The sequence below is a fragment of the Hermetia illucens genome, chromosome 5 (genome assembly GCF_905115235.1).
Source record: "Hermetia illucens chromosome 5, iHerIll2.2.curated.20191125, whole genome shotgun sequence".
In the NCBI taxonomy this organism is placed as follows: Eukaryota; Metazoa; Arthropoda; class Insecta; order Diptera; family Stratiomyidae; genus Hermetia; species Hermetia illucens.
The window spans coordinates 17,401,678-17,429,078 of NC_051853.1; the positions used below are offsets into that span (position 1 = coordinate 17,401,678).

Consider the following 27,401-nt stretch of genomic DNA (forward strand, 5'->3'; position numbering starts at 1 on the left):
CGGATATGTGATGGGCAAAATTGATCTTTGCTCTTTTCGGAGTTATATTCTGTAAGTGAGGATTTAGGTAGGCTTACCTAAGTGTGTTCTTGTAGTGTTACTAACAATTAAATAAGTATTATAGTTATTATCATAACTTGCACTGTTAAGGGAGACACTGACGAAAGGGATCAAACTCTGATGGTCGCTTACTTTTGCTTCTTAATTGCGTCCGGCACCCCTGACATGGTTGACCAACTGAGACTCGTCAAGCTCAACATCGACCGCTTGTATGATCCACACACCCACTACAGTACTGTCTTGCTGATCGAACAGCAGATACACTGAGTAACCTACCTAATAATATCGGTGAGCATCTGCACACCACGAAAAATATTCTTCACTCGGGGGATATGCGGATTGCCCGCCGCGTCCTGAAGGGGTACCACGAGATGAGTGAGCAGTGTGAGTGGAATGTGAAATCGTGGAAGCGGATCGATAAACAGAAGGGATGTAAGGCTCTGTTGACCGCTCTGTCAAGAACCTTTCAATGATCCTGCTTGGGTCGTCAAAGGCCTACTCCTCATCTACGATGACAATTAGCTGAAAATCTCGGTGATCAATGGTCTCAAATGGAGTAAAGCCGCCGGGTTTGATGGCCCGGAGATTCGAGACTTTTCCCATAAAGTGGAGGAAGGGAAGAATCGCTAAGATTCCGAAAAAAGGAGCCGGCCTTGTGTGTGACAAAAACAAAATAATCCTGAAGCGCATCGAAGAACATCTCCAACGTTAGTCGACAGGGACTAGGCTGACTTCCGCTCTGAATTCTGCTGCGTTGTGGATTATTCTGGAATAGGTTGAGCCTTCGCTCCACCTGCTCTTCATTGATTTCCAGAAGGCGGCGTCAACTGGAAGTATGTCTAGAATACCTCACGCAGGTGGATGGGGAGGGTATTCCGAAGGAGTTATAGCTATAATGAGGTGCTGCACCATGGTAAAATGCTATCGCTAATGTTCCACCTCCTTTTTTCGGTGAAAACACCGAACAGCGGCTAAAGTAATCAAGCGAAAGACTGGAACTGTTCCGTATACAACTTGACACAAAGCAGAAGAAGAATTGGATCATTTGGACGGAATGAGCGATATCAACCCAGTTGATTACGTTAACTGAACAATTCTGATCATGGTCACCGCTGAATGAAACGGAACAATGGGGGTAGATTACACAACAGGGCTGAACGACGCTTCCACGTTGGACGAACATCGCGTAGCTTCTCCAGATTACATCTTCATCGCACTTATCGAAAGATGGATCTTCCCACGAATAGACCTCTCTGATATAGATCTAGACGTGGAGCTCGAAGCTTGACAATATCATAAACGAATTGCGGTATCTACGACTTTTCGGGTTCCACGACTTCAACGTTATCTTCTCGTAGTCAAGTTGACATCAAACATCGTTTTATTAGTCATGGCTGTTGGCTGTAAAATTTGCCTAGAAAAATGCCCGTTCTCCCAGCGGTAACATTTTAGACCAAGTATATCCTGAACTTTGTGCATTCCCAACAGATCCCTACAGATCCCCCCTACACGCAAACCGAGCTTCAAGGGGAATTTCGCTGTGGCCGTTCTAACCAAAGTAGAATTAAACACCAGCGAAATGCTGGCAGGTTACGATAAAGTATTTTGCACCGACAAATCTTAAGTGGTCTGCGGAGCCCGGCAGCTATTAAAGCTTTGTACTCATTGGTGATATCCTGCAGGATGGTGGGGCAGTGCAGGGATGCGCTGAAGAAACTGGGCGGAACGGTCTAAATCACCCTCCTCTGTATGTATGGTCATATGGAATGGAATAAGCGAGCCGATGAATCGGCCAGGCGAGGTTCCTCTTGTTGCAGTTACTCAGTGCGCCCACTCGGCTTTCCGCTAATGACTGCAGGAGACATGAGCCAGACATGTGCAAATGCATATAAGATTGCAGTAGTTTGCACGAGGCATTTCTCTATAGATGGCCATGCCACCTAACTCGGCATATCCTCCTCACTGAAACCAGGCTGCAGATAGTAGGTAGACAATTCTTTGAGGACCTCAAAGTAATCTCTGGTTTGCAGGTGGTTGTATTCTATCATCGCCGCCCTTCCCACAGAAGTTAGGGACTATGAAGTTTTTGACGTCAAAGCGGGACCCCAGAGCATTAATTGAGTTCCTCAGACCAGCGCCTACCTATCTAAATGCATGGTAGACTAGAAAACGTGGGAGTAAGTTGCTCCTCATTTAATCCGGTCCACCATCAAGTGGATGTGGACTTAGGATCCCGAATATCCTAAACAACTACTTAGCTTTAGCCTTAGTCTAGCTTAGACTAAAACAACTGGCGTTTATAATTCGCAACCTTGTCGTGTTTTGGCGATGATAAAAGGGAGCGTTTTTTCGACCTGTTGGCACTTTCGGTCACGCTGCTCCCAGGGCAGAGGTGAGGTAGCGTCTGATGAGTTGCTTCTGCCCTGGACGAAACCGTCAGTCATTTTTTGATTTTTTGATCCTTATTTTTTGTTGAGGATGCTGGAAGTCCAGAGTCCGCATCCACTTCATGACGGAGCGGACCACTTGGGAAGCAAATTACTTCCTCTCTTGTGGTCCATGGACTCCCCTTTTTTGGGTTAAACACCCAAGTTTATCAATAAAGTTGACTGACGGTTTCGTCCAGGGACCCTTGTGTTTCTTTGTCAGCTCATTCGGTTTATCCTTTGCACTCAAAGTAAAGTAATGAAACTCAAGTATTGTTTCAATAATAATTGATATAATTAGAACAGGACGACAAAAAACAAATGTGGAACCACAAATATTGTTTGTTGGACCGATAATTTGAAAACATTGTTCTAAAAATATTGAACATGATCCGCTCCATAAAAGGACTGGATTGCTTGTACGAGTCCGAAACCCTCAGTGACGGCAAAGGAAAAATTCAATCTCCATTCAAAATAATGAAGGAATGTCCCTTTTCCAAATATTAGTAGTCCCGAAAAAAGCGTATTTCATAAGGGCATTGCCCTTCCTTGCCGCCTTGACCCGATTGCCACAACGCCAATACTATCCCTTTCAACCCCATTTCTGCAATATCTACCCGATAAGTTAGAACGTCTTCAGAACCGTAATATTCCTTTATCATAAATGCAATAATCGTAATCGACCGCTCAGAAATGAATGAAATTCGATTCTGGGTTGAATGGTATAAAGAATGAGTATTAAATGCATTTCATAAGGAGCGAGGAGACGCAGGAGATGGAGCATTTGAATTCATAGGAAATCTAGGCTACCTTCCTGAAGGGTACTTATCCTTGACGATTCGCATTATAACTCCGGGAAGCTTGATCCATGGGAACTAGTCCGGAACTGTTGAGCTTGAGTTTCGATGTGAAAATTGAAAATAGCGGCAACCAACCACGGTGGCCTCTTATGTTAGTTCCATTTTATTCTTAACAACTGCACTTACTTCGCTTGTCGGGTTGAAGTAAAATTCACTGGAATGAATGAACGTTGAGGTTGATTTGAGAAAATGTAATGGAATATTCTGTAAAATTATCCTGGCTGTAGAGGTGGATAATACAGAATATGAAATAAAATTGGAATCTAAGAGTGGTGGAACTAAGAAAACATTTAAGAAAAAGGTAATTCAAATGAAACCAGTGGAACTATCCTCTTAGAACCTTTGGGTTTATCTTCTTAGAACCTTGGGTTTATTGCAGTTTGTCAACAAAAACAAGGATTAACCAGACCATCCAAATCGAAGGATTTACAGCAACCTGTCAATCGGGCAGCTATTCATTGGCCTTAAGGATGGTATGGTTGTCACCCACACAAAATAATTTCGTTTCTAATATCGAAATTGTACACCCAGTTGGGCCCCATAACAGCAGTATCATAGTCATGATGTGAAATGGTCTAAAGTGTCATGTTGAGGAAACTTTTCTTTCAATTCAATCTGTCTTATCAGGGTCTTCTTCTTCTTTTTCTTCAGCCTTTGTCTTATCAGGGTCTTATAAAGAATAAGCTTAACTTTGGGGCTTAAATTTATTTTTTGCGAAGAAGATAATAGATCCTATTAACTGCGCTGCATTCGCTACTGATAGCGATTTTCTGATGCGGATTAAATTTAAGACTGTTATGTCTTTTCATAGACGACACTGGAAACCACATGGTCAGCAAGCATTAGAGTCACCTGATGTATGCCAAGGGAGTTCCAGATGAATTCATGACTGTATGATTGGTCGCCCTTCCAAGCACCAACCGCTAGCTGTTTTCCATTTTCAAATGAATGTAAGGTAGATTCAGGATAGCTTTGCGTGCCGCTGTGAAGGTAGTAGTCATTACAACCAAGTCGGGGTCGAGAAGCACTCCTGAGTATTTGACAACTGAATTTCCAATCCTGATAAAGCTGCCCCACGTAACGTTCCAAGTGAGCATAATTTGGCAAGTCTTCTCAGCGTCCAGCATGAGCCCGTAACAAAGGAACCAACTGCAGATTATCTGCAGAGTTGTTTCGGGCGGTCATATACTGCGACAGCAAATTTGCCATAATTATTATGACTAGATCGTCCATAATACTTGTGCATAGACCTCTGTGCTCTGCATGAGACATAGCAATGTCCCCATTACCAGGAACTATAATAGAGGAGAGAGCAGCCCCCAAGACATCATGCATAATTAACTTCCCACCACAAATCCAACATATGAAGGACTCAACTAATTAACAGCGGATCAATACTATGTTGTCTTGCTACGCCAATGAGGCTTAATTAAAGACACCGTCAATGTCAATGAATGCTTCTACGGCATAATCCTTTTCGAATATCGGCTTATCAATTTGTCCTGTAAACTCATGTAGTGATGTCTCCCTGGATTTGCCTTTGTTGTAGGCATGTTACCTACAGTGACATGGCCACCTATTATTGTATCTATCCCTTGTGAACTAATCTACTAGCTTTCTACTAAGAGAGGAAAGGAAATTAGACTGATCGGTTGGAAACTTTTTCCGTCCGTCTTAGTGGGTTTCCCTGATTCGGGAATAAATAGTACCTGTGGGCTAATAACCAGTATAGCATTAAGTGTGATAGAGAAGCGCAGCCTTATTTAAAACTGGGACTGTCTGAATGCATAATACCCCATAATGGTGGGAGATGTACACATCTTTCATGAATAATGTGTAAGGACTAGTGATGTTGACGGAAGCTAAGGTAAGTATGATTTATTGAAATGAGATTGTCAAGAAAGGATGTCAAACAAATGCTGACTGAACTTCCGCTAATTGACAAAGCCCATTTTATTTATACTTTGGCGTCTGAAAACACCTTGAAATCTTAACTACTCGCGGTTTAAAGGATGTGCGAGGTATGATCTTGGTGACCGTAACAACAACGGCGAAGAGTTTGCACCTGTCACCAACTTTCACTGCCTCGTCGTTTAAGTTTTAGACTGACCGCAATGAATATCTAATCAACAGATTTAGAAGTTGCCTTCAGATTGTGCGTAACAAAAAACCAGCTTGTGCTGGCCGCAGAATATAATGTCAGGATCTATACTGATCGCCTCGGTGATTCAGCTATTTCTAGCAAACCTTTCTTGCTCTCCAACCGGCATCATGGAGGGGCTTTCAAGTGCTTGTAAGCCTTTCGATAGTGTTGGACGAAAAGTTAATGATAGGTTTTTCATCCACGATGATGAGCGACTGAACAGATGAAAGAAGCACTTCCCAACACGACGATTTTCAACCGTACTCCAGGCAAAAAAAGCTCGGCCTTTTAAAGACGATCGGATAAGCTACCATAACATGTGAAAAAGACTACTCCCCAAATAAAAGCGAAATTATTCTCACGATTAATGAACTCACACGAAGTAACGTCACTGACCTTGGCAGACTCCCCATGAAGCTTAACCGTGCAGCCTCCGCGATCTCCGTCAAGTCCGGGAAACTGAGATCATTATTAATGAGTGAAAGTAGGGGATGATCATTCCATCTTGATTGATAGAGAGGAGGCTGGTTTATGTTCTGAATCCCTCAATATCATCCATTTCAACACCATTGGATATAGGAAGCATTTTTACTTGAAATATTTGCAGTCCGCGTCCGCGACTCATTGCGTGTCGAAGTAGTAGTTTTCGAAATATGTCTACGGACTAGAAAGACACGACAGACACATCAGACCCGTGGCAGACGCGACCCTATTTAACTACGCAATAGTGGACTTAGATGAGGAGATCATCGTCCTCGTCTCCGACATAGTCAAAGATGCCTCGTATATTAAATTCAAGAGCCGGTCAGTAAGTGAGCCAGCAGAACTAGATCATTTGCTGGCAGGCTTAACGTTGAGCGATCGAACCCCCAGCCAATTGCTTCGTGGAATGAGGTAATTGGCGGGAGCAAGATCGACAACGACTTACTAAAATCACTCTGGCTGCGTGGTCTTCCGGAAGACACCTGGGCGGTCCTCACATGCGTCACAGGCTCTTTGGAGGCTCTGGCACGAGCTGCACGAGGAATTGCCTTCATCAAAACGCGAAATGGCCACTCTTGTTGCAAGAATGGCCGGAATGAGAGCGATGTGGAACGCTAAGCGTCCGCGAGCTCGCTCATGGTCCACCATCCGAAAAGGGCAATCGGGTAACCCGATCATCTGGACAACCTACGGACCCAGGCATGTGTTGGTACCATCGTAGATTCGGGGATAAAGCTAGAAGATGTACACTGCCATGTAACTTCGCGACCTCTACAAAACACTAGGTCCGCAGCGGGTCCTGGCGACGACCACCCAGAACGCAGCGCCAAGTCACCTCACGATGCAAGACGCTGAGGTTTCGGTTCTTCCCGTGCCCCAGAGCCACCGAATAATACCGCAAAATTTGAAACTCATAGCAGCGAACTCCTCATAAATAAGTACCTTGGGGTCTAGGCAAGTGGACGCGAGTATTGGCCTGCGTAGAATGTTTCCGCGGCAGTTCATCCTAGCGGATGTCGGCTTCCCCATTTTAGACGCAGACTTCTTGTGTCACTATGGGTTGCTAGTGAACCTGCAGAACAGGTCACTTATAGCGCTTAGCACTTAGCGCACCATCTCGCGAACTGCGGCATCTTTTCGACTTTGGACTTAGCCAAGGTCTACCACCAAATCCGTGTAACTCCCGAACTTCCTCAGAATTTGAGCATTTGACCCATCTCGAGTGCATTTTCTAAGGTCCCTGGGCATGCTAAACTTCTATCGCCGTTTCCTGCCTACAGCAGTCCATTACCAGTCTGTTTTGAACCCGTACTAGTCTGGCTCCAAAACCAAGAATACACGAGTGATTGGGTGATCCGAAGAGGCTATCTAGGCATTTAAGAAATCCCCACAACAGCTGGTTGATGCAACACTCTTGCTATTCCCTCAACAAGATGCATATATTGCCATATTTGTTGATGTCTCTGACGTCGCAGTGAAGAGTGAATCAAGTCTGGCAACCGTTGAGTTTCTTCTCCAAGCAGCTGAAATCCGCTCAATGGAACTACAGCACTTACGATCCAGAGCTGCACGCCGCGTATTTGAGCATCAAATACTTCCGTTTCTCCCTAGAAGGCAGGCCGTTCACGGTGTTCACGGACTACAAGCCTCTAATGTATGCTTTGAAACAAAAGCCCGACAAAGCGTCCCCTCGTCAGCTTCGACACCTAAGCCAATACACTTCTAACAAACAGCACATGTCCAGCAAAGACAACATAGTTGCTAACGCTCTGTCACGTATCTCCGAAGTAAGCATCGCCCCATCAGTCGACTTTCCGGTTATCGCCTAGGCACATGAAGATGACGCTTTAGATTACTTTAGAGCCTCAAGGCCAACCCCAAATACAAATTTCAGGAGGTGCCTATCTTCTCAAACTTTACTATTTTCTGCGAAGACTCGGAGAAGGGACCTCGGCCATACATTCCGTCCACTTTTCGCAAGGAAGTGTTCCATGCAGTTCACAATTTGGCACACCCAGGCAACGAATCGATTACTTACCGGAAAGTATAATACTTCTGGCCCGCTATGAACAACGACATCAGCTCCTGGGCCAGAGAGTGCATCGGGTGCCAAAAGTGTACGGGCACCAGGCATTTAAGAAAAGAATTGGGCTCATTCCCTGGAACGACCAAGGGACCATCTCGACCTCATAGGCCCTTTGCGAGATTCGTACGGATTCAAGTACTTCCTCACAATCATCGACAGATTCACGCGGTGGCCTGAAGCAAGACTTCTGGCTGACATTACTGCAAAATCTTGCGCCGAAGCCCTCTGTTGAGAGTGGATCCCGTGCTTTGAGGTAATCACTGGTCAGCGAATGCAGTTTGAGTCCACCCTTTTCTCGGAGCTAGGCAAACTCCTGGGATAGGAATACTACATACAACCCGCAATCTAATGGGATGCTAGAACGTTGGCACCTGACGTTGAAATCCGCCATCATGGCCCGCAACGATCCGTCCTGCAGGCAGGTCTTGCCTCTCGTTCTATTTGCCCTCCGAACAGATAGCCGGGAAGAGTTTTCTGCCAGCTCCGCGGAGCTGGTATACGGGAAGAGCCTGAGGCTTTCGAGTGACCTGGTCTTTGACAGAATATCGGGCCACACACGCTCAGGAGTGCTGCGTCTGCTGAGAGAAAATTTTAAAAGAGCTGGATAAATGTACGCGCGGCTTGGCCAGGACGGATGCCGACCGGAAGCCGCTGCAACCACCTTATAAGGGCTCATATCGTGTGCTCTGACTTGATTAAGAGCTGTTATCATATGCCATCAAGACAGCGACCATTGGCTGGACATCCTTCCCGCAGTTTTGCTTGGATTGCGAAACTGCATCAAGGAGGACATCGGTAGTTCACCAGCAGAATTAGTTTTCGGAACCTTCTGAGAATTCCTGGAGAATGGTTCATGACGACGACTCAGCAGCTGACCCTCGCAATTTTCTCAATCGTATTCAGTAAGATATGAGACAGTTGCGCCCTAAACTGTTTATTCATCGCAACAATTGAACAATATCTGTCCACAAGGAACTGAACACATGTACTCATGTATTTATGCGTGTGCACTCAGTTAAATGATCGCTTACTCAACCTTATACCGGTCCGCATCGGATCGTAGAACGAATTAAGCCAATTGTATTTCGAATGGATGTTAACGGAAGACTAGTTAATATGTCGTCAGACAGACTCAAACCAGCCTTTCTGATTTCCAAGCCCAACGAATCGTTCACGACATCATCAGCATCGCAGAGCCAATCGGAGAGAAGTTCTTCGAATCATACTGATCCTATTATGAAGCCTAACAAAAGAGTTTCATTTGTTACAACATCATCAGCTGAGTTGAACGTCAGCCAACCAGTTAAAGGACAGTTCACATCACTGTCACAATCGATGTCAACATCCATTAGTGGTCAATCAACCCACGACTGGCTCACATCATAATCGTGTATTCGAGAAAATTTAAACCGAATCAAAATACTTAGGGGGAAGTAATGTAACGGTCCGACCTTCACCGATTGACCGCTACGAGCGTTGCCGTCAGTATGTAGCAAGCATGTAAACACATTCTCTCTATTATGATGAAATGTAAATAATTCCAGCGTAACACGTCGTAGTAGTCAGAGCGACTGCACCAAATATAATAAATACACAGTTACTAAGGTATTATTTTGTATATCTCGTTGGGCATATTTCTTAGCAGAATTCCTCCAGCAAAATAACGCAGCAGTAATATACAAACGTCATTGCTCAAACCGCCATGCTCAGTACATATCTAACAATGCCAAGCTGGTTGTCTGATGGCGAGGAGAAGTGAGGGGAGTCAAACACTCAGTGGGTAAATGCATACACCAAAATTTACCTTCCGTAATGCTTATCTTCTGGGTAATCCAAATAACCGCGAGGGCTAATTTCTTTCTGGTTTGTCACTTAAGATTTGACCTAGAGCAACTTTGGGCCCTGCACCTAGAAATCGGCTGCGCCGTTGAAGTGAGAATAGATTGCTATCAGGTCATTTTCCGTTAATTCGATTTACTCCTCCTTCGATCTAAAATCAAAAATAAAGCTTCATTCTAATTTAATTTCAGTGGATTCCATGGGTTTTTTTTCAGTCCTTACGGTGTTGTAAATTACATTTGCGCGCACCTTAAAACTTTCTAGAAAACGTTCCAGATTTTCCAATCAAAGTTTTCATTGCTTGAAATCTATTTAATCAATTTCTAAGCGTGCGTACGCAAAATGTCCTAGCAAATTGCCATATGGCGAAAATTGATTAAAATTAAAGTAGCTTTTACGAGCAAGACGGTCATAAAAATGAGCACTCCACCAGATGGGGACGGTAAACAATCACTTTCCAAAGCAATGAAGGAGCAGCTCTCCTACAGCAAATCGTTAAGAATTCATTCCACAAATAACAATCGAACGTGCCATAGTTGAGGCAGTTGGTATCGACTAGTTCCAGGTATCGATTTGGGCCGATAACTCCCACAGGAAGTGACTGTTCCATGAGAAAGGTCAGTTGAGTTGAACGTTCGGAATATGAGGGAAACTGATAAGATCCTGTAGCATCACAAGGGACTACATACAAGCCCATCAGTTGCTCGTGTTCGTGGAGGGTAATTTTTGACTTTAATGACTCTTGGGGCCGACTACATAGATGTTATCACGTTGCCCGATACTTTGAACACTACAGAAAATTTTCGACCCCCAATTCAGAATAGCAAGTGCAACACACTTCAATTATGTTTATGGCCTTTCCGTGAAGCCAACATGCAAAGTGAATGCGTCGAATCAATATTTAGTGGCTCTTTGTGCCAATTATTTCTAGACGCCATTAGTGAGGAGATAAAACGTCCATCATGCGTTCCTATCCGAATGCAGGCAAACGTTAATCTCGCGTAGGCACTTTTCCGAGTCTAAAGTTTTATTTATAGTTTGTGAATGAGAAGAATACATCTGCCAGCGACAGACAAAAGCAATTTCCTTAAGACTTCGTCGCAGTCGGTGCGTATTTTCAAAGAAATACTGTGTTGAAAGGGGGGCATTCTCAGCAATGGACTACTTTTCCCCAAAGGTCGAATGCATGCTAATTTTCTTAGCCGTAATTTTATTTCGAGGCCATTATAGGGGACTGTGACGTCTCCATTCAAGTTTTTTAGATTTGATTCCAAATCGTGGATTTAGTAGCTGTTGGTCTTCGAAAAAGGTTTTGCACCGGCTTCAATAAAGTGATTACTATGACTGGGGATGTATATTTATGTTCAAGACATTCATGTTCCGAAGAATTTTAGTTAGATAATCACTATTCATTCCAAGGCTCAATACTTTTTTGCCACTTAAGTTATTAAGCACTAAAATGATGCTTAACTTCTGAACTCTAAATTAACATTTCCATGCTATTTAACTGCTCATGCATGCGTCTAATTGCATGCATTTCTCCTAGACAATTCTCCTCTAGCAATGTGGAATATCTATAAAGACAATGTTGGAAATCCGCGAACATACAGTGCACTTGCCAAATCATTGCTCTAATAAACAAGTTTTTCCCTTTTCGTATGCGTCCCGTGTATGGGATGTGCAATTTCTACGAAAAGTCGGTAACCACCGTACTATTTTTCTTTGACATGCGCTACTGCACTATGGCAACGAAAGCGATTCCGAATGCTGGTAAGTGAGGAACTTTAGTAGCAAATCAGCAATATTGCATGGTGCCTCATCCCTTTTTCTTGCGGATAATTGAACAAATAGCAAGGCAAAAAACAGGAAGGGCGAAGGGCGCGAAGACAGTGTGATTGGGCCAGCAACCTCGCGGGTTTGACCCATGTAAAAAGTTCCTTCAACATCCTCAAGCAACTTTGAAGAATTTGACCGTCCGAGTACTTGAGGTGTCTTACGATTGTGCTACCGCTATGTCATGGAACACCTTGCCTGCCTTGCCCATTCACTGTCGCCAAACACTTATGTACGGTGGGGATACAACTAGAAGTAGGAAACATCCTGAAATATTGGTCAGTATGATATAGTCATGATAGGAACAATGCAACCGGTTTTAGTTCTTCACGATGTACGGAGGTCCTTTGGATTTAACTTGACTACCTGGGCTGTAAGGGTAACCCTTTGGGCACGGTTTTGGGTCCGCAATCGAAACCCCACAATAAAGAATACGATGGTACTAGTTTATAATTAGTGTAGACTTAGAGTTCACACCAGTAGATACGGTTTATATTACATTTAACACTTCCGCCACTGAGTTGTAAAGCGCAGCCCAGAAACGGCTCTGCTTCAAAATGCGCGTAACTATAAACACCTAAAAGAAGGCGGCCCGCCTAAGAACCGAGCCAGGAGCACATCTTTTGAGAACTGTCCATTAACATATGCTCTCATTTTAGTACTCGTGGTACTAGATCACGTCCAGTGAAGCTTCCTGCAAAAGCCACTTTAGATGAGTCCCTTCCAGACTCAGATATGAACGCCCTCGTCAGCTACATAGGTCTTCAAAGCGCACATCTTTGCGTAGAATGGGCTGGTAGGTTGAAAGGCTACAAATTCCTAACAAAATGACTGCTGCAGAAAAGAAAAGTAGAATAGAATTAGTCGATTAAGATCTTCGGAGAAAGCCCGGAACACTCATGAAGGATAACAGCTCACCCAGCCTTGAACGAGATAGGTCCCGAAAGTATTGTTTGCCTAGTATTCGCAGTCTGACTCCAGCTAGAACTGGGCAGTCATAAAGCAATTCATCATGGTATGTCTCTCCTAACAGACACTTTGTTGTATAAATAGATTATTTATAACCCCTACTTTCCTGCCTCTGATTTTATGAATGGATGGGGAAGGCAATGCCCTCTAAAAGAAATTGATATTTCATCCGCAGTTAAGTACTAAAAGCAAAAATGGTGATTCATGCAATATTTTATAAATATGACAAACAGCTTTGGGTAGGATAGGTCCAAGGGCGAAATATGGATTGGTACCCACGATGGAGCATAAAACCTGGGAAACGTCTGCTGAACCAACACCAACAGCTACTACCAAACCCTATCTCCACCTTCCCGTGATGACCGCTGGGAGCTCTTTCTTAACGAAAAGCTGCAGACGGTGAAGGATGAAGGCGAATCCCCCGTGCCTAAAAACGGGACAAATTGTACCAACTGATCCTCCAGGTTCGAGGTTGGGTAGGGCTGACAATCCTACACGGAAAACAACCTGTTACCAAATCACAGAAGGGGCCTTGGACAGGATGGACTTTACAATGATGAACCCGGCAACGACAACGGAATAACGATTTGCGCATTTTCCCATAGAACGTGTGCTCCCTGTATAGAGATGGAGCTACCAAACCCTGTCTCAATATAGGGCTGATGTAACAGCTTTACATGGGATGCGTTGGATAGGGACCAGTTTCCTGCACAAGAGCCGCTACATCATATATTATAGCGGCAATCCAGTAAACCATGTGCTCGGTTGGTTTCTTAGTCAGCCAAGAAATGAAACCTGCTGTAATGGGCTTTGAAAATATGAGCGAATGGCGATGCACTCTGCGTTTACGAGGCAAATTTAGAAATATAAGCCTCATCAACATGCACGTCCCTACAGAGCTGGAGAAGGATACCTTCTACGAGGCAGTTGAGCGGACCCTCGAAACCTGTCCCAACAGTCGAGTAGCGATGGAGCCCGTATTCAGGCGATACGTCGGCTCCCATAGCTTACACAAGGATATCAATGATAACGAACCGCGGATTATTCAGTTAACAGTATCGAACGAAATGGTTGTTGGAAATACCTGGTTCGCGCGGAAATCCAGAAGGGACCACTTTCAACTATACTAACCACGCCGCCACCTCTCACCTTTGATGAATGTCAGAACATATAAGGAGCCAATATAGACTCGGATCACTATTTAGTTGGCATAGTGTTCCGGGCTTGAATTGCAACACCACCTACCCTCCCCTCTGACAATCAAAGAGTATATACTGAAACCATTCACAATACAGCCCTCTGTAACACCTATAAGGGGGAAATGGATGCCGAAATAACTGCTGCTAACAGATGCCCTGGAGATGAAGCATCAATGTTAGCTAGCAACAGAACAGAAGAATGTTTCATACCGAGTAATGTTGCATTCTCAAAAAACCCGGGCACGCGCGAGGCTTACCAAGGACTTTGTCGAATTGAGAAGTGACTCGGAGCCTGGGAAAATCAACAGGTCTGTGAACTCGAAAAGTACAGGGAGCAACTGCACCAGGTGCAGAAGTTTTACCAACAAGTCAGCAGGATGAAGCCTTGTACACCTCAATGCTCATCCTGCCGAGACAAAGAGGGAAATCTGATTTGCGACAGAATACGCGTATTGGAGCGATGAGTTGAATATTTTGACGAACTGCTCGACAACAAAAATATCCGCGAGTTGGAGGTCGCATCAAGTGAAGGCGACGGACAAATGCTGCCACCACCAAGCATAGAAGAAACAGTCCGTGCCATCCACTGGCTTAAAAACCATAAGTCGCCAGGAGCTGATGGAATTACAACCACGTTGGTTAAATATGGAGGGGACCAATAACACCAAGTGGTTCGTCAACCTTTCCTTAAGGTGTCGGACAGCGAATCAATGCCTGAATGCTGCAAAGAGGCATTATCTGTCTCATGCATAAAAAGGGGGATATCAGGCAGTGCAGCAATTATAGAGGTATCACACTGCTGAGTACTATCTATAAGATATTCTCCGCTATCTTGCTAGGCCGGATAACCCCATACGCTCAGAAAATCATTTGCCCATACCAAAGAGGCTTCACTCCAGGCAAATCAGCAACAGATCAGATTTTCTCTCTGCGGCAAGCGATGGAAAAATAGCTGAAATATGACCATCAGTTGTACCATCTTTTCATCGAAAACTGGTTCGCTCGAAACGTCCCACCATAGGGTAAAAACTTTTACGGTTCTAGCCTATGATCTTGCCAGTCCTTATGCATTCTTCGGAAACTTGGGTTCTTAGCAAGAAAAATTGCGAACTCTTGGCCGCGTTCGAGAGAAGAATCCTCCGAAGAATTTTTGGCCCCCTACATGAGGATGGACGATTCCGTAGCCTACGTAACAACGAAATCTACGAGCGATACCATGACCGTCCGGTTGTGGATAAAATCCGGCTCAATAGGTTACGGTGGGCGGGTCACTTAATCTGTATGGATGAGGATGATCCAACCCGGGAACTCTATAAGGGCAATATCTATGGTAGAAAAAGAAGACGAGGCAGACCCTGCCTGAGATGGAGCGATGGCGTAGGTCAGGACGCCAGACGGCTTTTAGGGATATCGAATTGGTGAACCTCGGCACAAAACCGGGATGTCTGGAGTTCTTTATTGAAGCAGGCCTAGACCGGATACCGGTTGTTGCGCCGTTGATGATGATGAGTTTCTGAGAATGGGTCCTATCTCCCTTTAAGTATGCACATTTTCATTCCTTACTCGCGCATTTTACAATTAACGTCAAAACGAAACTTTTTAAGAAGTAACGGCCGTTATGGGTTTTTAGCACGGGTAGAAAGGAGGGACTTTCTTAATCTTTCTTCCTTTACCTCCTCCACGTTCGGTAGTGGGGTTGACAAATTAAACTTTAAAATTATGGTATCAGAATATTCCGCATTTGCAGTGCCTGAACTTTCTAGGGGACGCTGACCCCTGCAGTCAGCCAGCAGAGATGCTGAAATATCTGAAGAACAAGACTTTCGACTGGGAGCAGAGCAAATCAGAGCCTTTCTGCAAACTGAAGCTGAAAAGTGAGATGCATAATTTAACCACCAGTGTGTTTGAGCTTGAGGTGCCGAAACATCTCAACAACATGGTGTACGAATTAGAAATTTTCGAGCAAAAGCGGCCATTTTCAGAGTTACTGCAACTCCCGAAGAGCAAGACAGACAACGTGGTCAAGCTGAACGGGAAGCTTCATCAATATTGAGAATCGATCCCCATAAAGAAGCACTCAGTTACAATGAAGAGTAAAATGTCCTCATTGAAATAATTGATTTCAAGTTACAGTAAGAGATGCTTGCAAAGTCAATTGGTCACCACTGACTGACTGAGATACTGAAGAATCCGAACAATTTTTATAGGATATTCAGAAATATGTACAAAGCACCCTAGCTTCGTTTGGAGCGAAGAATATAGCAAAATTATAATTTCTTACCCACATTCGAGTTGGAAGGACATGAACGTCAAGGGGGTTTAACGTAAGTGTCTATTGTGTAGGCATAATACCGCAGTCCTCTTTAGACCCACACAACTCCACACTGGAGCCACAACCACTTACCACAAGGGAGCCAACCGCAAATAGTCGGGCCGGGAGCAGATTTCCCAAGAATTATTCTGGACCATAAGCCTCAGACGACTATCCCGGCTCCAATAGTACCAGTTAACCTCCGGTGGCTTTGTGGCAAGAGCGACTTTAGATGAGCCCCTTTACAGACTCGGGTTTGGTCATCCTCGAGCACGTGGAGACAAAGTAAAATGGCAAGTGTATCATCTGATTTGTTTACTTTGTGTCCAATCGGGAAGAAAAAAAGTCAGTGAGAAGTGAGTAAAGTGAAATAAAAAAATGTGTGTCAAGTTTTGTCTGACCTCAGCTAAAGTGCTCTGAGGTGGCGGGGAGGAAGGCGGGGCGGCAACCCTGTCGGCTGAACCGAAACCAACTGACCGAGGAAAACCTCCACGTGGTGGCACCGGGAAACGCTGTATCGGATTGGCTTGCCGGCCGTGATGCAGTAGGCGAATGCTCCAAGGCCTAATCAGGGCGATCAGACCCGAGTCTGCACGGGGACTCATCTGAAGTGGCTTCGGCCACGAAACCTTACCAGGTGTATACTGGTACCATGGGAACCGGGGTAGCCCCTGGACTCCTATACTTCGGGAGATTTCCTGTCGTATAGGAGTACAGCTCGGTTGTTTGCGGTTGGCCCCCTTGTGGGAGCTTCATGGGGGTTGTTGGTGATGCTCAAGCGAGAAGAGACCTTCGGGCCTCGGTGTGGTGTTGCGTTTCAACACGGGTGCCGTACCCCTGAGTTCGGTAGAGATTTAGGTAGGTCTTACATCCACCAGTATGCATGCTAAGCCATGCACTTGCATAGACTGGTACCGTTGTTGCTTGTCATAGCGGGTCTCTGATTGTGGTTCCAAAATCAATCCGTGTCTTAAGAAGACCGTATGATTAAGTCTCCACGACAGGTACCTACGTTAAAACCCCAAGGACTTAACTGACCTCAGCTAATAAAACCATCACGAATACATCGTCAACAACAAACACAATTTCAACATCAGTGGCATCTTCATCACCGTCAATAGCACTCGTTTGTGGGGGATTAGAAGCAAGAAGCAGAAATCCACGGCCACAGTCTCCATCACCCGCTGGAGTTTGGTACAGCAACAATAGAAGCTGAAACACCAGCACCCGCAAGTTAGGTCATTCAAGGTACTTACAGATTTCCATTTAGTGCATGTTAATAAGGAGGTTTCCAGGCACCTGGAGTACCCCTACAACGACAGCAACCGCTCCAGGAGTAGCAAGCATCGGGTTCGTCGACATCGGGCAAGTTCCATTGTGTTCATCTGGCCGTGCATGCTTGCAGCGTTTCGTCGCCAACAGCAGTGGCTGATTCCCGCAGGTTATTTGAGTTTAGAAAAGATCTTAAAGATTTGATTATTTAAATTTAAGTTTTTGTACCAACAAAGTTGGGCAGACTGTGCCTCTGTTACCCAGTTAGTTCTCCTGGTTTTTATTCCTATCTATCGGCAGTGGGGCTTGAATAATTCCTCTCCGGGCGTGAGTTCCACTTTGGTGATTGTGTTTTTCGTTCGTAGTGGGGTTCGGACGACCCTTCATTTTTCTTTTCTAGGTGATTCGTAATGTCAATTAATAACAGCGCGGCAAACGCATCTGACGCCTCCGCATTCCGTGCGGCCGCAATTGCGGTACGAACCCCGACGTCTAATTCCTGGAGGTTTAGTTCCGGCAATTGGAGGCGCAGTTCGCGCTCGCGGGCATCACTGCTGATGCCACAAAATTTAATCATCCTACTTGAAATGGCTCCCGCATCAAGCTACTGTCGGTAGTGAGTCGGCAAAGCTGAATCACTTGCTGACCAAGCTCACCTTAGACGATCGCGCTCCGAGCCAACTGCTACGTGAGATGAAGCAGTTGGTTGAGGATAAGGTTGGTCGTGAGCTTCTGAAGTCGTTGTGGTTGCAGCGACTTCCGAAGAGCATTCAGGCCATCTTGACATATGCGTATTCCAGATTGTTGGAGGTATTAGTAAACATTGCTGACAAAATCCACGAGGTGTACGCGCGCCCCGTGGTGAATGAAGTGTCGCAGGAAGTTACGGGCCAAATTGTTTAGCTGCAGTAGATTATGGCGACCCTTGCGGCTACCATCTCCAAACCAGCGGTAACTGTTGGAGCTTTGCGTTCGAGTGGTAGGTCCCGAATTTGTTCGTGGTCCTGCTAACCGAAATGGGTGATCGGGTAGTTGGGCGTCGGGGTTTTCAATGAGTTTAGCAATTTGCTGGTGCCACCGGATCCTTGCCGACAAAGCAGAGAGGTGTCCGCCCGTGCTCGTTCACAAGTTCGATAAACTAAACTCGTTGGGGGCTATAGCGGCGGGTACCCAGAATGCAGCTCCTCGTCACTTAACAATTTTCGATCCTTTGAGTAGCCGACCCTCGCATTCTTGCGCTTCTTCAAAAATACTGTAACATAACCACTGAAAATATAATAGTAGTTGCAACAGCATGATGTACACAACCATATCCATACAATTGGCCCTCATATTTTCTCGAAGGTGCGTCCTTGGCAACCCAGAAACTCGCTGCTGCTAAGACAGAATTTGACATACTTTTAAAGCAGAGTATTTGTAGCTGCTGGTCTTCTCCACTACACATGGTTCCAAAGTCCAACGGCGATTGGAGACCATATGGTGAGTACAGACGTCTAAATGTTTAGACCATTCTAGACCGCTATCATATACCACCCATCCACGACTTTGCGCATAACCTTGTTAACTGACGAAACCTTGACTGTTTCGTCCAGGGCAGGGCGTCTGATGAGTTGCCTCTGCCCTGGACGAAACCGTCAGTCAACTTTTTTTGCTGATTTCTGTTGGACGATAGCATAAATCGAACAATTCACTCATTTTTAGCATTCTACATTAGTTGAGAATTTTGAGGCACTAGGACAAATACCGCGCAATTTGACAAAGCAGCCTGGCATAATGATATCCTATGCCAAAACATTTCTCGTCAATAACCACTCTGGTCTTCGCCTTCTTAACCAAAGCAGAAACGCATCAATTAACACTCTCTACTCTTCTCCAAAACAGAACCCTTGACTCAATTGCGCAAATCAAAGAAAATGCAACATAGAAAGAAACAAGAAAATTGCAGCCATGCTTGATAAAATTCCATAGATAATTCTTAAAATTTGCAATGGCGCAATCCGTCAATCCTTCCTGTTCCAAAAATTTAACTTCAGATATCACCTAACCTAAAGAAAAGTAGAAGTAATATCCTTGTTATCTTGTAAAACAATAACAATTAAAATAGCTCCTTATGAGGACGGTAATCCTAAGTAAAATTTGAACTTCGTGGTCTACACTTGTACAAGGGACAAAGAACATTCCAAAAGATGGCCTTAGGTTCTGTAAATAGTTGACGGTGACAGCTGGCTTTTGGTTTATCAGAAATGTCAATATCTGTCAACCAAATAGAAATCTTGAGATTTCGCCGAAACAGTTTTTTTCTTAATCAATTAAAAATGACGTTCAAAGTACGGGACAGCGAGTCGATGCCTGACGACTGGCAACTACCCAACTACTGGCCTATGCTGACGATATTGACATTATGGGAAGAACAACCCGAGATGTACAAACTGCCTTCATCCAGATCGAGCAGGCGGCGCGAGTTCTTAGGTTGCACATTAATGAAGACAAGACGAAGTACATGGTGGCAATGTCATTACCAAAAACCAAAGAACGAACAACACCGAATCGCACTGGTCAAACGAAAGCAATAAAGATGGGAGAAGACAACTTTGGGACCGTTGAAAATTACTCCTATCTGGAGTTGAAAATCACAACCCATAACAGCTATGACGATGTTGGCTGCCAACAGAGCCTATCTCAGCTTACAAAAACTGGTTCACTCGAAACTTCTCACCATAGGGTCACAGCTCTTACTGTTCAAAACTATGATCTTGCCAGTGCTTCTATATTCTTCGGAAACCTGGGTTCTTAGTAAAAAAAATTGCGAACTCTTGGTCGCGTTCGAGAGAAGAATCCTCCCAAGAATTTTTGGCCCCTAGGTGAGGATGGACGATTCCGTAGCCTACATAACGACGAAATGTATGAGTGATATCATGACCGTCAGGTTGTGGTGGATAAAATCCGGCTCAACACGTTGCGGTGGGCGGGTCACTTAATCCGTATGGATGAGGATGATCCAGCCCGGAAACTCAATAAGGGCAATATCTATGGTAGAAAAAGAAGAGGAAGAAGACCCTGTCTCAGATGGAGCGATGGCGTAAGTCAGGACGCCAAACAGCTTTTAGGGATATCGAATTGGTGGACCTCGGCGCAAAACCGGGATGTCTGGAGTTCTTTATTGAGGCAGGCCTATACCGGATACCGGTTGTTGCGCCGTTGATGATGATGAGGAAAAGGGCTTATCACCCGATCAGGAACTTGGCACATTAACATTTCTCCACAAAACTCAATATTGTAACATTTTTTTCAACAAGCTTTTATGTCCTCCGTCAACATGGAGCATGGTATTATTTATTCAGATAATCCTCCATTCTTGAAGTGCCCTTGATGTGGCAATTTCAAAAAAGTTGTAATGGGTTTTCGAGGAGATGAAAGAAGTTTCTGCAGTTTGCATTTATAAAAATTCTGTAATTACATTTCATTCTCATTAACATTGCAACTCTTCAAACAAGCAGTCATTCAGAAGGGATTAGTCCTTTATATATGCAGAAGCCAAAGTTTTAAAAACCAAACCATAAACTAAGTGGAATTCGAAAACGTAATATTCATGAACAGAATAAATTAGTGCAGGCGGCTTTGTGTATCTTTATATGAAAATCCAACATGCAAAATGTAGTTGAAATATTTTCCGACAATTTAAGCAAAAATCCGACTCCGCGTTAAATTTTTATAATAAGCAATGATAGATGCATATTTGTACCTATAAACGCATGTATCTTCTACTTGACATTTTCCGGAAAAAACTGTTCCAATTTTGGTGCTGTAGATTCGCTGATGAACTTCTTGGATTGATACAAATAGATACAACCCTACTATTTGTATTTTGTATTTTGTATTTCTTTCCCCCAAATTCAATAATAATTTAAGATAAATATAATAAAATTAAGAAATAGCTCAGATAAAATTTGAAATAGATAAAATTCATCCCTGGAAGCCCAATCTCCTCTACCATGAATCACAGACGCATAACAACTAATTTTATTATATTTTTGGGACATCCAAATAGATTTTCGTTGGATCGTTGGATCGTTCGTCTTTTACACTTTGGCCCTGAGAACTAAAATTTTGATCTTGAACATGTTTGCCATGCCCGCAATTTAGGTATGTAGGTCTAGGAGAGATGTTACTACTTCTCGTGACTATTTTTGAAATATCAGATGAGCTGTTCAGCATCAAATCGGAGGCAATTCCATGGACCAGGGAAGGAATCTGACAGTCTTTAATGGACCATTTAATCAAAATTTCAGTCCGAGTAAAGAATATTTTTGTAAAATTAATGGGAATATCTTATGAGTGTGATTATATTTTCAGATTGGAATGTTGAATGTTCAGACAGATGTGCTATCTTTTGGTGTTACTTGGAAATCTAATTTTTACTTCTTAATTGGGTTGGTCCTTTCTTAAAGTTAGCAATATAATACCACCACGCATCTGAGGAGGAGCGCATGTAATTATCCTTGACCCTACTTTGAAGCGAAGTTCATAATTATGTTCATGAAGTATGACGAACGATAATCGACTTTATTTCAAATATTGTCCAATATGCACACATAGAACACCTGAGTTATTAGTCAAGACACATTTAAGAATATAGATTATCCAAGTTTTTTACTATTGTAGAATCAGCAGGAGGCATCTACTCTCCGATAATAGTATCTTCGAGCCTGACGAGGGGTAGAATAGAAAAGGTTGGTTCTTCATTGAAGCAACCCTTGCCAAAGTGTCTTCGTCTGAGATCTGAGGATGCCGGGCAGCTGTATAAAAAGTGTAGGGCCGTCTCCTCCTCCTCCTCACATTGCCTGCACATAGCCGAAACCACTACCTCAGTTAAAAGCACTACTAGGGTTTTCATGTCTCACTTCTTAAGGAACAACAAAAATGCTACTCTGGCGACTCCAGGTTCTTTCACAAGGCTTTTCGTCTGTCACCAAAGGCTCAAATTTCTCCATTCCGCTGCGAGAATCCTTGCAATTTCATCCTTCAGAGTAGACTTGACAGTGAATGGCTAGATGGCAAAAGCTGGTTCTGGCCATACCATTGTGGATCCAGGCCCTCGGTGAGCCAGCCGGTCAGCCTCCTCATTACCAGCGATGGTAGAGTGCCCCGGCACCCACATCAGAAATATTTCGTTCAGTCGGCCTAGTTTCAGCAGCGCCTGATGACAACTCCACACCTACTGGCTTGATATGTCCTTCCTGTTTAGTGTTCATAATGCTGCCTGACTGTCGAAACAGATTCGAATGGTGCGACCCCTCCATTTTTGTCGAAGACATTTTTCTGTTGCCAATGAAATGGCATATATCTCCTCCTGGAATATGGTCGTCATTTTTCCGAGGGATCGGGCCAGTTCCATAATCGGATTCCCCGAGAACACCCCGGCGCCCGATCCGCTTTCCTCGACTGACCCGTCGGACAAGACTATTAAGTCTGTAATCTAAAAAGGCTTATGGCCATTTATCAACCATTCTTCTCTTTTGGTGATTACGACAGTGTATGTCTTTTCAAATCGATTCTGGAAACCATATGATCGGCCGGCATCAGAGCTACTGGATGTTTGTCAAGGAATTTCCAGATAAACGGATGATCGTACGATTGGCCGCCTTTCTGCGCTCCAATGGTATCGGCTCTCTATGCGTCGTAAGCTTCTTCCCTTTCCACCTCCAAATAAATGGAGAATACATTTAGGATAGCTTCAAGTACCGCATTCGACGTAGTACTCATTGCTCCAGTAATACTTAGGAACCGAGCCTCTGAATTTATGTTAGCACCTTCCTGCAAAGTTCAATCTCGGCCACCAGGCGATACATGCTTGATGTATGCATGGGTTTTTTTATAAATGTATACATCCAATGTATCCAATTTAGTGAAAGTCCCAGGTCCCAGTCCCAGGCGTATAGCTACCCCACCTGGCGTTTCCAGTGAACATAACTAGTCCAGTTTTCCTAGCGTTCACTGTGTTCGCAAACTTACCGGTAATTAGTACGCCACGGACTTCAACCATGCGCTCATCGGGCTGGCGGCGGACGTTTTGGAGGACTGTTCCCACGCTCGATTGAAGGAGCAGCTCATACGCCGGCTATCAGAAAGTGAAAAGGTCAAGCTGGATCACTTGCTAAATGAGTTGACACTGGCCGACCGTACTTCCAATCAGCTGCTTCGAAAAAGCGGCAGCTGGGTGAGGATAAGATCAGCTCAAAGCTGTTAAAATTTCTTTAAATATAGCGTCTCTGGGACGGCACACGCACTTTCTTAGCATGTGCCGATTCGGCGCGGTTGGTGGGGTTGCCTGCAACTACGGATAAAATCCACAAGGTGTACGTGCGCTCCATGCTCGGGGAAGTATCATGGCTTGACTAGCGGCCGTAGTTTCAAAACTGATAGCAACTGTGAGTACTTTGTGTTTGGGAAGTAGATCTGGATCGCAGTCAAGGTCAAGGGTCTGTTTGCCCATTCGGGTAGTCGTACCCCGGGGCCCTCAGTGGAAACGACGATTTTCTGGTACCAACGTGAAGACAAAGCAACTAAATGTACCAGCATGCACTTTCAATCAAAAAAGCTAGGCTTGCGCAGTACCACATCGTATTACAATTTTCGATCTTCTGAGTAGACGTTGCTTTTTGGTCGATAAGGGTGCGGAGATGTCGGTTTTCCTCGTACCCCGCCCAAATACGCCAATACCGCAAAACTCGCAACTAGCTGCCGCGAACTCCTCTCCCATCCATACTTACGGCTGCAGGCAGATGGATGTCAATCTCGGATTGCACCAAACGTTTTCGGCGCGATTGGTTTTGGCGGGCATCAGCATGCCTCATCTTAGGCACAGACTTCCTGTGTCACTATGGGCTGCTGAAGGACCTGGTAAAGTAAAGCCCTAATAGACCCCGCAACCCTGGAAGTTCGTTAAAGTCGCCAGGGTAAATTTCCACCAGCACAAACGACATTCATTACATTGTTTTCGAAAACGTTGTCGACCTTCATATTTACGTACTCCTCCGAAAATACTGCAATTTTATTATGGAAGTACGGTTAAGTACGATTTGCAGCACCACATCAGCATTGCCAACTTCCCTATCTTCTCAAAGGTGCGTCTCCTATCACCTCAGAAGTTTGCTGCTGCAAAAAAAGAGTTTGAAGATCTTATGAAACAGGGTATATGTAGACCTTCCAATAGCTGTTGGTCATCTCCACTCCATATGGTCCCCAAAGCAAACGCGAATGGAGGCCTTGCGGGGATTACGAGCATCTAGATACTCAGAGAGTTCCTGAGCGATACCAATTCCTCTCATGCATGATTTCGCCCAATACTTGACAAACTGCCGTGTTTTCTCAACCTTGAATCTGGCCAACTCGTATCAACAAACCCTTCTAGCTCCCGAAGATATACCGAAAACGGCTATTTGGACACCTTTCAGACTTTTCGAGTTTACTATAATAGGATGACATTTGGCTTGTGTAACGCTGCGCAGACTTTCCAAAGATTCATCCACTCTGTCCTATGAAAGTTAAACTTCGGTTTCGTCTACATGGAAAATGTTTTGGTTGCTTTTTCCTTAGAGTCTGAGCACTTGGATCATCTTGAGTGCATTTTTTGCGGTCGGTCTTATTCTAAACATTAAAAAGTGCAAATTCCTACAAAAGCAAGTGAAATTTCTCGTTCACATGATCATCCCTGACAGAATTCAACCAGACAGAGACAAAGTACAAGTTATCTCAAGCATCTCGCCCCTCTAAACCGTGAAGGATCTGCGAAGGTTTTTGGGCATGTAAAACTTCTATCGGTGTTTTCTGCCCACGGCCGCTCATCAATAAGTGATCCTTAACGCTCTCTTGTCTGGGCCTAGAACAAAAGACTCTCGTTGACGATGCATAGCCTACAAAGGCCGTCCAGGCGTTTCAAACTGTCAAACAACAACTGATTGATGTTACACTTCTGGCGTTTTTTCGGCCAGATTCACCCCTAGCCGTGTTCATTGATCCCTCAGACACAGTGGTAGGCGCTGTTCTTCGCCACCGGATGAACCAAACCTGGCAACCGTTTAGCTTCTTTTCTAAACAGCTAAGATCAGCTCAACGCAACTACAGCACCTATGATCGTGAGCTACTCGCTGCGTACGTCTTCATTAAATATTTCACTTTGCGGCAGGCCGCTTACTGTATCCATGGATCACACGCCCTTACGTTTACGCTTAAACAAAAATCCGAGATAGCGTCTCCGCGTCGATTTTGGCAATTGAGCTTCATCTGTGAGTTTACTTCTGACATTCAACACGTATCTGGAAAAGACAGTGTCATTTCAGACGCTTTGTCACGAATCTCAGAGGTTACAGTCCTCGCTCTGATCTACTATAGGGCAATCGCCGAAACGCAGAAAGACGACGCAGGGGTTGAGAGCCTGAGGGCAAAACTCCAAATACAAGTTCCGAAAGTTTCCTATTTTCGGCACAGACTCTTACTTATTCTGCAAGATCTTGGAAAAGGGACCTAGGCTATCTATTCCAGGTGAATTTCGCAAGGAAGTATTCCACCCTGTACACTATCTTCCGCATCCAGGCATCAGGACGACGAACCGGTTAGTCACTGCAAAATACAATATAGTAGACGTATTCCATCGGTGAGCAGGCGCTGCCACACCATCCACCTCGACATCATTGGCCCTTTGCGAGACTCGCAGGGATAAAAGTATTGCCTCATAATCATCAAAAGGTTTACATGGTGGTTTGAAGCAATAACTCTGATTGACATTACTGCACAATCATCTGTCGAGAATTGATCCTGCGCTTTGGTGTTCCAGCCGTAATTATAACGGACCAGGGAATGCAATTTGAGTCTATCCTTTTCTGGGAGTTAGACATGATGCGTCATGGTCGCGATGATCCGTCATAGTCGCCTTTCGTCCTCCTTGGCCATCGTGCAGTCCATCGAGAGGAGTTCACGGCCAGCCCCGTGAAGATGGTGTACAGCGAAATCATCAGAACGGGGTTAACCGACTCCAGCATTCTGCGTCTTCTCAGGAAAGCGACATACAACGTCGGAGGTCAACAATCTCAGGGACCTTGAGACATGCTCGCAGGTCCTCATTAGGGTGGATGGTGCTCGGAAACCGTTGCATCCACCATATGAGGGCCTCCTTAAAGTCCTGGAGCGACGAGAGCACTCTTACAAGCTACTATTCCTACTATTCTGTTTGCGTAAGAATTTCTATATGGCATCCTTTTTCCGCTTGACTTATCTAAAATATCGCATGAACGTTCCAAAAAGAACAGTTAAGCTAATGCTCTTCTGCGATTTCACTAGTAAAACAATTCACTCAATGGCGATTATCAGAAAGGAACTTACCTTAATGGATCACAAAGTGGTAAAAACTAAAAGGATCCGTTTGAAGTGCATATACCACTTTGCCAGGAAGCGCAGGTATGCTGAAAAGTAAAGCATAATATTAAAGGCGAAAGGAAAAAAATTGTCTGTAATTATAAATTGAGCTCAGAAGAGCGTTATGTTCATCACAGAAATGGGAAAACTTTAAAGCACAGAGGAAAATTGAGACAAATTGCTTTGGAAGAACTACATCACAAAGGATTTTCCCTTTGAGCAATTCGCATCAACGCCTGTCGTTGTTTCAAAGGGAAAACATAGCAGACATTTCCATTCGCTCCTCCCAGTTGGCAGCGAAACACCAAAAATGAAGTAAAGTTCTGCGTCAGCCATTTTTACATTTTCCCTTGATTTTAAGTCCTTAAATGTTACTCCTTTGACATTGGGACACATCATTTAGAACTTGCCCACATTTGCGTTTCTAAGTTTTGCATGTATCTTTCAAAAACATCTCCGGGTATCCTAAATCTTAGTGGGTTCTAGTATCTTTAGTCGCCAGATATGTT

The 27,401-nt window shown here is 44.3% G+C and overlaps 1 protein-coding gene across 2 annotated transcripts in view; it reads right to left on the reverse strand.

Annotated features, from left to right (window-relative positions):
• LOC119658290 overlaps nt 1–27,401 on the reverse strand; it is a 180,062-nt gene that overhangs the window by 119,861 nt on the left and 32,800 nt on the right. For both annotated transcript variants that reach the window (XM_038065586.1, XM_038065585.1), the window contains exon 2: nt 26,860–26,939. The gene's annotated coding sequence lies outside the window, so the exon portion shown is untranslated. The remainder of the gene's footprint in view (nt 1–26,859; nt 26,940–27,401) is intronic.